The sequence below is a fragment of the Mytilus galloprovincialis genome, chromosome 6 (assembly GCF_965363235.1).
Source record: "Mytilus galloprovincialis chromosome 6, xbMytGall1.hap1.1, whole genome shotgun sequence".
NCBI classification, from domain to species: Eukaryota; Metazoa; Mollusca; class Bivalvia; order Mytilida; family Mytilidae; genus Mytilus; species Mytilus galloprovincialis.
In genome coordinates, this window is record NC_134843.1 from 43313273 (window position 1) to 43324231 (window position 10959).

Genomic DNA, 10959 nt, shown 5'->3' on the forward strand with positions numbered 1-10959 from the left:
TCAAACAATGAACTATGCTTCAGTCCAAAATTTAAAAGAGCATGACTTTTCAAAAATGTCTCCCAAAATATTTGTGTAGGTTCTCCTTACCTTATAGAAATCTTGCAACAACTCAGTGGAGGGATCCTTTCTTTTAAGGGCATACGATACAGTTTTGATCCTGTATTTAAAAGTTGATGAAAATTTGCATATAGGCTATTTTTTACCCGATTAGATCAAATATGTAATAAAAAATATACCTTCATATGCTACTTTTTTAGTTAAATGAGGTCGAAATTTTGTATATTTGCTCAAAATTCGGATTTGTGGCCGTATTTTTCTTTTCAAAAGAAAGACATAACTTTTTTGTTTTAAAAGATAAACACAAATTGTTTTTTGTTAAATAATTTGTAATTTCTGTACTTTAGAATGAAATTCAAAACAGTGTGGCTGTGGCTATTGATTGACACATTAAATTCATCCATTGGCTGGGACAATTTAGGTGAACGTTTGTATGTAATCACCACTGCTCACTATGTACTTTTTAAAGACACTTAAACTATTGGGTCACCAAAGGTTCTCAACACCTTAATAAAGTAATTCGAAAAATTAATCAGAAATAACACGATGTTTTGATTTATACCAATTATATAAATCAAAATATAAAGGTTATTCCTGATTAATTTTTCGAATTATTTTATAATTAAAGGCGTTAAGAAACCTTTGGTGACCCCACAGTTTAAATGTCTATCGTAGGTACGTCGTGAACAGTGGTCGTTACAGACAAACGTTCGCGTAAATTGTCCCAGTCAATAGATGAATTTAATGTGTCAATCAATGGCCACAGCCACACTGTTTTGAATTTCATTCTATAAGTATTCTAAAAATTTATGCATTTTTTGTTCAGAAATAACTCATATTTATCAAATGGTCATGAATTGAGAAAAAACGTAATTTTTTGCTGTATATTTATCAACATTAAAAAAAATGCGCTATTTACAGTTTTATAAAATTTGGTCCACATAATCTCCCTGCAAAATGAAACAAAATGACGGTTTAATAAATGGGGGTCCATGCACTCGTTTTCAAATTAAATCAGTTTGAATGATAAAAATCAGCCGAAAACTGCATCTTTCCCCGATAAGTGAACCGTTTGACGTCGCGAAAATAACAATTTACGTTAGCAACGTCATTACCTCCCCTGTAACTGTATTGTATGCCCTTAAGGTAGCATGCTGCAAGATAAAATTGCTTCCCCTATTCACTTTACCCTAATTTTCTAGTAGCAGTTTAAATATCCAGTCAATCTTCCTCACAGAACTTAATACATTTGAAATATTTGTCAGCGTGTTGATTGGTTGTTGGATGCTTAATGTCCAGTGGCAAATAGTTCATGACAGTAGAAGTTAAGTAAGCAACTTTGACAATGAATCAATCATCCCAAAAAACATTTACATATAAAGCTCTTACAATGTTTGATTCAATGAGAGGATTTAATTTTGAAGATGGTCCATACACATGGTGACAATTTATAATATAAGGTGGCATATAAGGTGGCATAATCCTTGCAAAAAAGGATTGGTAAAAATCCTGTCAACTATCAGGGCAGATCAATAGAGTTGCCAAATGATCAAAGGTGCATCTTATTTTAACGTTAAATTTCACTTTTTTTCCCTACCCCTCCCCCTTTTTGAAAATTACTGGATCTGACTGGTTTTAATTTTATATGTTAAATGTTAAGTAGAAAAAACAGATCTATTCCAACTTTTTTTCAAGGAATAGTCACAAGGTTGATTAAATTCTAAGAAAAGACACCATGTTTCAACTTAAGTTTGATATCAGAGTTTAAATGACCCTTTGTTATTTAGGATTCAAAAGGGATGTCAATTTAATTGCCTATGTATTGTAATTCTAAAATATTTATTTTATTTGAATTGTCATAAAAGCATCTTTCTGTATAAATATGTCTTCTTTACCAAGTGAAACATCAAAGCTACAATTGTAAGACCTGTTGCACGATTGGCATGCAACAGTTGGAATGAAATATCAATAATATATAAATGACTTTTTTCTTTTGGATCTCCTTGGCAGACATTATGCTAATAATGGAGGCACAACATCCTTGGTGTCATTCTTAAAGTAAAAATAATTTTAATTCAAAATCAACCTTTATTTGGGGAATATGTATCAATTTAACAAAAGAAAAGAAAAAAGCTGAATCTCTCTGTCTGCAATTTACAACAATATACCACTAGAGGGGTTATAGTATCTGTGCTTCTATCACAGACAAGTCTTATTATCCAACTATTAAGTACCATGTGTTAATACAACACAAAAGCTTTCTAAAAATACTGTTTCCTAAGTCTGCTGCCAGAGAGGCAGACACTCGTTTCTGGCAGATAATAATCTATCTGCCAAATTAGTTCCACGAGTTATCAAAAAGATCCTGCTTTTTTCTATTGTTTCATGTTTTTTTCTTTGAATGTTCTATTTGCATGCTTGGATTCCTGAGAGCTAGCTAAGCACTACACTGCATATGTACAAATTTTTTTCTACTTGTAACTACTTTTGAAAAGTAGTACTCCTAAAAGTACTATGGAATCTTATATAAGATTTCCTTGTGTCAAGGTTTTATCTTCTTTGAAAATAATTTCAATTCTTTTGTGCTTTGTTTCTACAATGCATATTGTATATTTTTATTATTAACCTACAATTTATAATTTGGAGTTTAGTATGGCATTCATTATCACTGAACTAGTATATATATTTGTTTAGGGGCCAGCTGAAGGACGCCTCTGGGTGCAGGAATTTCTCACTGCATTGAAGACCTATTGGCGACCTTCTGCTGTTGTCTGCTCTATGGTCAGGTTGTTGTCTCTTTGACACATTCCCCATTTCCATTCACAATTTAATGCCAAAAATGATGAGACTGCAATTTCTTAAATATGTTGTCATTTGGTGTTTTTTTTCAACTTCCATATTATTTATTGTTTAACCATACTTAGATTTTAAAATTCACAAATAAAAAATATGTGAAAAAATATATTATGCAAGGGAAATAACCCCCTCATATAATTTTGCAAGTTACTGATAAACATAATCAAAGGACAAGGAAAGTATGAATAATAAAAATGCACATACCATTGTCTACATATGTAATGCAACTTTTTACAAAACCACCAGTACACGTTGTCATGTCAAATAAAATGACCAAATCTTAAATCCCTGCTTCCTGTTACTGTATGTTCAACATGACTAAGCTTTTCCTATCATACTAAATTTCTCAAATCTGAAGAAGCTTCGCAAAAACAACAGGAAATCTAACTGTCGTCATTAAATGATGTTCAAAAGTCATGACTATCCTTACATTAACCACTTAAAAATTGTCTTAGTATAGAATTAAAAGAAAGTAACAATGCAATATTCGAACACAAATATCATTTACTTTTGGAAAACACTATTGTCATTTTTTACCTACATAATTTTTGTCACTGTTTATACAGAAAGTTATTCATCCAAATAAATACAGGCATAATGGAATATATAAATATACTTATGATTATGTGTTATTTATAAAATGTATCGGATGTCAGACTGGAAAAAGAGATAAACCAAAACATCTATTGAACAGGATCTAAATTCAGGGAAGGATCTAGCCATTTCTTAAAGGGGGACCCAAACCAGGATAAAAGGGGTGTGTTCTAACTATATGTCCCCATTCAACACCCCTTGATCTGCAACTGAAATTAATTCTAAAATTCAACCAAAAATTGCAAATCTAATATATTTTTCCTAACTAAATTCTATACTTCTGGCACCTTTAATCTAAATTTTAAAATGAATCCTTTTCCTAACATTTCAAGTGAAAATGCATGACAAAGAACAAGGCACAAAATGAACCAATTTTCAAGTCCGATTTACAGAATGTTTTGCTCTTGGTTCTAATTATGGTAATGTGAACACTTTTTATGTGAAATACTTTTTGCATTCTTTAAAGTTTAAAGTATTTTCTTTTAGTACAAATTCTCCACTTTCCTCCTTTAGACTAATGCTTACATATCTTGTATCTTTAAGAAGTCAATGAAATATTTTGGCATAAATAATGTTATATTTTAATAGGGTTCTTGAAACAAATGGAATGGTTTAAAAGATCCACTGTTAAAATTGTGAAAGGTACCTACAACTTACAGTAGATATGATGAAAACCCTCAGGTCTATTAGACAATTTCAAAAAAAATTTTGAAGGTCAAAACAAAACACTGAACTGGACCTAGTTATACGTTTTGAAATAGAAATTAAACTTGGAAATGTAAATAACTTTCTGAGGGCCAACATCCCTCTCATTTGTACATGTGTGTTCCTAAAAGGCTGTCAAAAGGATTAAGCTTTTGAATTGCAATCATACCCCCCCCCCCCCCCCCCCCCCCCATTTTTTTATAGACACAGAAATTAAAAATTTTCTCTGAATAAATCCATTCTAATGCTTTCTCATTGTGACCTGTTTCTTAAACATTCTCAAGACAGAAAACTGTACATCAAAGAAAAAGATTTGTGACTATCGAATAACATTGACCTTTCAGGCAGAACAAAACTACGGTTTTGGTTGAGAATTTTTCAAATTTTCCATTATTTTCCAGGAAACATATCAGATTTCATTATCAGAAAGCATAAAAAAACAATGTGCAAAGCATTTTTTTAGATACTTGAGTCTGAACACTCTAAACTGAGAAGGAAATGGATACTTTTTCAAAAAGGAAATTCTGCAAAACTGAAATGAGGAAGTTAAATTCTTTTAAGAATCTTATCTGATGGAAACACAATTTGCAGCTGTAGCTTTCAAGTGCAGGACAGTTCCCATAATATGTATATTTGTATAAAACATACAATAATCAATATAAAATGTACAATGTAACAACTGATTAGTTCAAATTCATGATGTTAGAAGGGAGATAACTCATGATTTTTTCAAAGAAATTACATTTTCTTTTCTAATCATGCTTTAAATTATTAATAGACAAATCCCAATTTGTAACATTTTTCCTTCCTTGAAAAGCCTTAACTTTTTTGCATACTTTATATATTGTTTCAAACATATCTGTAACTGTAATTTCAGATAATAACAATTTAAATTGGTTATACAAATGTATCAAAATCTAACAAAAAACTGAGAAACTATTATTCTATTGACACAAAACCAAGTAGCCTTCTTTACTAGAAAATGCAATTGAAAAGAGGCATCCAAACCACACTTAAATTAAACAACATTTGTCCCTAAAACTTTTTTAGTAAAAAAAAAACTTTTAACTCATTAATTCCAGAAAATGTATAATCTACGTAAAATCTAAATGAAAGCAAAAACAAGGAAGCTTTGTTTTGAGTTCCGAGTTCCTTTTCTCTCCGTAGAGCAAAAACCATCTCATATTTGTTCATAATTACTGGTAATTATCATGACGAAAATTTAATAATGATAAGAAGGATTAAAAATAACACTTATTTTTTACCCCAATGGGTCACTCTGTATTAAGGCATTTAGAAGCAACTCTAAAATTTTCTGAAAAATGATTTTCAAATAATATATCAAAATGATTCCTTAATGTTAAAGTAAAGGATGCGTTTGTTACACCGTTGAGAAATAAAGATGCATACATAAATATATGTGCAAACTATATATCATGGTTCACAATTCTTCGATCAAAACTGTATTACCCAAAATCCTTGCACAAAACAATTACTGCTCCCCTTTTTTCAGCATCACCCCACAATTTACTGCAGGAGTAGGATTCAGGATTCATGGATATTTTTAACAATTTTTGGCCAAGAATGTGACCTACATGCACTCTCCCTCACCCCACCTCTGGTTTGCTTATGCACTATTATACATATTATTTTAACCAGAAATTCTGTCATTAAAGTTCATAAACATGCAATCTGCTTAACTTTTTGCTAAATACATGACTTAATTGTTTCAAAAGTTTTGCCATAATTATTATCTGATTCCATTTCTTCTGGTAATTGGCATTGATTTTGTTAATTCCAGTGTTTAATTCAAGTAATTGTACTGAAAAACAAGGTTGCATTTCCTCCATGCAATGATGATAAAAAAAATAATTCTTTTCTTCACCCTTTTTGATAGGGGTGGGGGTTGAATTTTCAAATTTGTATGCATATAACTTCACAAGATGTTTGGCTTTAAGTTTTCCTTATTTAGGTAATTTTAACATTGTGTCATGCCCTTAGAATGTTTTTACTAATCTTAACGCATTGGAAAATTTCCTTGTACCCAGTATACTTTTATGATAATTATAAAATTTCATTCAATAAAATTCTAACCAGATGAATTTATTGAAAATTCTGAGTGTAAGACTGCATAAAAGGTTATGACTAAATCTTTCAAGGTCATGGATCTTAAGACCTGTACAATTTCAATCCCTCAAATCTTGATGACACTACTTAAAAACATTTACATGTCTACAAACTTTTAAAGATCTAACTGCTAAATTATAGAGGTAAAGGGAATTCTGTTAAAACTACAATTTTATGAAGTCCTGAAGAATCTACCAATTTGCAGTCGACACATTTTCAAGTGAAAGGAGGTCAAAAGGAAGTTTTGTATCAGTTTGTTCCACCTACTGAACATTTTGAATTCAATTTATTTAAAACTTTGATGGCTTGTAATATGATATAGAAGTAAATGACCTGAAAACTTCTTGGTCTCAAAGACACATAAAGAATTCTTCAATTTTATTTTTACCTGAGATTTAAGTTGATTATTTGGCATACTGTATCTAGACACTATTGCAATGTGTGTTCAACAAAGACAAATTCTTCAGTTTCCAATAAACCTTAAGTTATAAGACCGTTTCTCTACAACCTACTTTCAAGTCCCAAATAAAGTGGAATTTAATGAAAGGAAACATGATTCGGTCTGTTAAGAATTTAAATAAGAGTACCAAATCAGGAAAGAGATAAGATGAAAATCAGGGTTGACTGCCTAAGTGCGGTTTCCTGTTTTTAGGAATCTACTTTTCTGCCAAACTACAGATTATAATTCTAACTTCCTTCTCAATGGCTTAATCTAACATTTTATCTTTAATGATGCCTTCTAAGTCAAAATTTGTTACAATAGGATTATAAAATGGTGATACTTGTTGGCCAACTATAAATTAATTCCTTGTACAAATAAAGCCTATTATGGTTCTTTTATTAATGATAAGGATCTTGATTTCTTACATTAAATATTCAATACTTCCTTTTTTAACATAAAAGTTGAATTGGATATTCAAACATTGTTCTGCATGTGCTTTTGGTAAATTTTATTTTACATTTAATTATCAAGAGCAATGACAAATTACTTAATTGTTGAGTGTTTTTGTTAAATACATGTTTTTTTTATCAAATAATGCATTCGAATTATCTAATTATTTTTTCCATCATTGAAAAGATCAGGACCAAATCAAGTTAGTGAATACTAATAAGGGAAATGCTTGACAAGTCATTTAGAATATCAATAAATTTAAAATAAAACATTGAAACCCCCCTCTTATGTGTGCAAACTAAAAAAATCTAAATGTAATCCTTTGATTCCAAGTGCAACTTCACAATGCTAGAGGATATCTGTTAGGAAGGATAAAGAAAAATTTATGGGTATTATCTCCAGTAAAATAGCTTCAAAACTGGACATTCATACCATCCAGTGATTTTGTATTCTTGAAACAATTTTAAAGTTTATTACAGAAAGGCAATTCCCACTAAAAAAAGTGATATTCTATAAATAGTAATTTTGCAAGGTCTTCATTAAGAATGGCTGATTGAGGTGGGGCAATTAGAGGACTGGTGTTACGTCCCCTTTTTAATCAGATGGCATAAATTATTTTAAAGCATCTTTTCTTGCTACACTCATTTTTTTTTTATACCGTAACAGACAATAGCCATCCTGGGACTTTCCTTGAATCCTGATTCACCTCAGATATCAACATCTTCCTAGAAGTATGGCAAAAGGATAGAACTTATAGCTCTCTTTACATATTCTACAGTTTTGTCTTATAAAAACTTGGCACAAAGAACTTACTAATAAAGAACTTTTGATGCAGCAAATACAGTCATTTTTTTTTTAATTTGCAATTCTGAAGATTCTTTCATTTTTGGAGTACAGAGGGCTACTGTGATAATCATAGACATGTAAATCTTGGCATCACAAAGAACAAACACCATGCAATTATTATCAATATTTTTATTACAAATAAAACAACAAAATTCCACATCAAAACAATTAACTTTTATCTAAACTGCAATTCCTAGGGAAGAAAAAATCCAAAATATGTGGTTCTTCTCTAAAGAACCTTTCAATACTACTATATGTAATAGAAGTCTCAAAATTACCTGTAATTAATAAATTTAATCAAAACAAAAATTCCTGACAAACTTTCCCACACTACATGGCTTTTACAGACAACAATATTTCTATAAAATGTAAAGTTGTAAGGAAACATTCTCCCATACAATCTTGGAGATAAATCTCACCTGATGGCTTGTCATACCTGTTTACCTGTAATAAATCTGTTCATCCCACCTTTACAGGTAATCTGATACCACACGACTCTATCTTTCTATTGAAATTCAGAGATTTTTGGCAATTTACCTGTCTCCAAGAATATTCAAGCACTGCATTGATTATCGATTTTAATTGAATAATTTTACATATATGACAAGCTGTTGATCTTTTTTCTGTCTTGTATTAAAATACAATTGTTCTCTGTATCAGTACAAAGTTCACAGGTAGAACTATAAAAAGAAAAATATATAACTTACACTCGAAAGAATGTTAACATTTATGAAACTTCCTGAAACTTAATAAAGTTGGCCGGTAAAGATATTCTTGAGACTTCCTATATTCTCATAATAATGTTTTTAAAAAAAAATCTTGCAAATATTGAATTTCTATAAGAAAACTAACATTAATGTAATACCTGATTAGAGCTTGTCCAACTGGAACGCCGATTCCATCCCGCATTTCAACACGTGTTGGAATCGACACCTGTTGCATGAAATTACATGTAAATTATTTTGATTCATCTATTTACCTTTAATTAAAATCTTCTCAGCAATATAACTGCATTAATTCTTCAACTTTCTCTTCGAAACCCGCCCTCTTGATGTGTCAACAATCTATTCCACTTCTCTGTGATAATATGGTGACAATAACTAATCTTCCTTCCCAAATATCATGGTTGATAAACTGCCGTCTGCTATTATAGAGGGCGCCGTTAAGTACTGTTAACCATTTTCAGCGGTATTGTCTGCAAACAATGGAACCAAAATGTTCTGTAAATAGATTACAGCGGATTATAACATTAGTTGTGCCAGGCGGCCGTATAAAGTTGACAAAATTATCGATTTTATCTCCAGGTTACCCCGTGACGCACACCTTGCATTCCAAACTTCTACGGAATGGTTCCAGTTTTCTACTATATTTACCCATTTAATTATGTGACATTTGACTAAACAGAACCTGTTAATTTAAGGTTGGCATTTATTTTCGCAATTATTTTGGGGTTTTAATACACAACACAGAATGTTGAGCCATTTAAAATCCGGTTGGAAACTTGATTTATATAGGAAAGTTTGAAACGGATCTCAAAGTTTATGATATTGGTCATGTTTTATTCGATTATATCTTTTTACCTCCTAACTTAAGATTGCATTGCCGGGGTCACACACAATATTCTTTTTATGGAAATTAGACTGAAAATAGTCTATTTTTCTCGCCTCTTTTTTGCTTGGAATTGTTTTTATTGCATGGTATCCGGAATAATAGAATTTTATATGCAGATTCCACTCTGCGCAAGACTTAATTAAAATGTAAAAAAGGAAAAATAATGACTCAGAGGCGGATTTAGAGGGACCGGGACCCTTAGCCCCCTTTGTGGAGCTACATTTATGGTCAATGCAAACTTTTGGTGTGTTCCACTCATAACGTTGCTTAGTTTGCCCCAACCCAAAATACAGGTTCCGCATCTGGGACTGACAAGAACAGCTTAACTCTTTCGAAACACCAGAATCCGATCTATCATGATTTGTTTTTTTGAAAGGATTTGTGCCAGAGTGCACAATTTTCAAAACTATCTGTTTTTCGACTTCTTGCCATACTGCTGTTTGATCCTATGCATCAATGTTCGGGTTAGCTAGAAACAAATAGAATAAACTCACACAATGATTTTAACCTACGTATATAGCTTATCCAGGTCCGTGACAAACACAATTTTAGAAAATATCGTATCGAAGAACAATGATAATGACCAAAGTTTTTGAAAAAGTACAAATGATGACAAAGAGTACATAAAAGGTCAACTGCTGAACAGAGTAAAAATGTTGACAAAAATGTCGAAAAAGAACAAATAATGAAGAATTGTTGAAATTGTACTTAGGAGAACATAATGTGTTGAAAAGAGTACAAATAATGACAAAAATGATGAAAAATTACAAATGATGATAAAGTTTTTAAAAGAGTACAAATTATGACAACGTTTTGAAAAGAATACAAATTGTGAATGTTGTTGAAAAGAGTACAATTGACGACAAAGTTGTTTAAAAGAGTTCAAATTGTGACAAAATTGTTGAAAAGAGTACATATGAGGATATAGTTTTTCAAAAATACAGAGGAACATCCAAAATCATAAGTTGAAAATAAATAAACTGACAACGCCATGACAAAAAAGAAACAAAAGAGCAGAAAAACAAACAACATTACACACAACACAACATAGAAAACTACAGACTGAGCAACACGAACCCCACAAAAAACACTTAGATGCTCCCAAAGGGTACGCAGATTCATCTCCTCATGGGGATATAGTTATCAAAAGTACCAGGATTATAATTTTATACGCCAGACGCGCGTTTCGTCTACATAAGACTCATCAGTGACGCTCAGATCAAAATAGTTAAAAAGCCAAACAAATAAAAAGTTGAAGAGCATTGAGG

At 31.2% G+C, this 10959-nt stretch overlaps 1 protein-coding gene across 2 annotated transcripts in view; it reads right to left on the bottom strand.

The window, feature by feature from the left end:
• LOC143079644 (uncharacterized) overlaps positions 1–9211 on the bottom strand; it is a 43092-nt gene extending 33881 nt beyond the window's left edge. Inside the window, exon 1 of one of the 2 annotated variants that reach the window (XM_076255100.1) lies at positions 9060–9211. The gene's annotated coding sequence lies outside the window, so the exon portion shown is untranslated. Of the gene's footprint in view, positions 1–3120; positions 3234–9059 lie in introns of those variants that run through there. The other variant, XM_076255101.1, reaches the window with a different exon arrangement.
• Positions 9212–10959: the final 1748 nt, after the last annotated feature.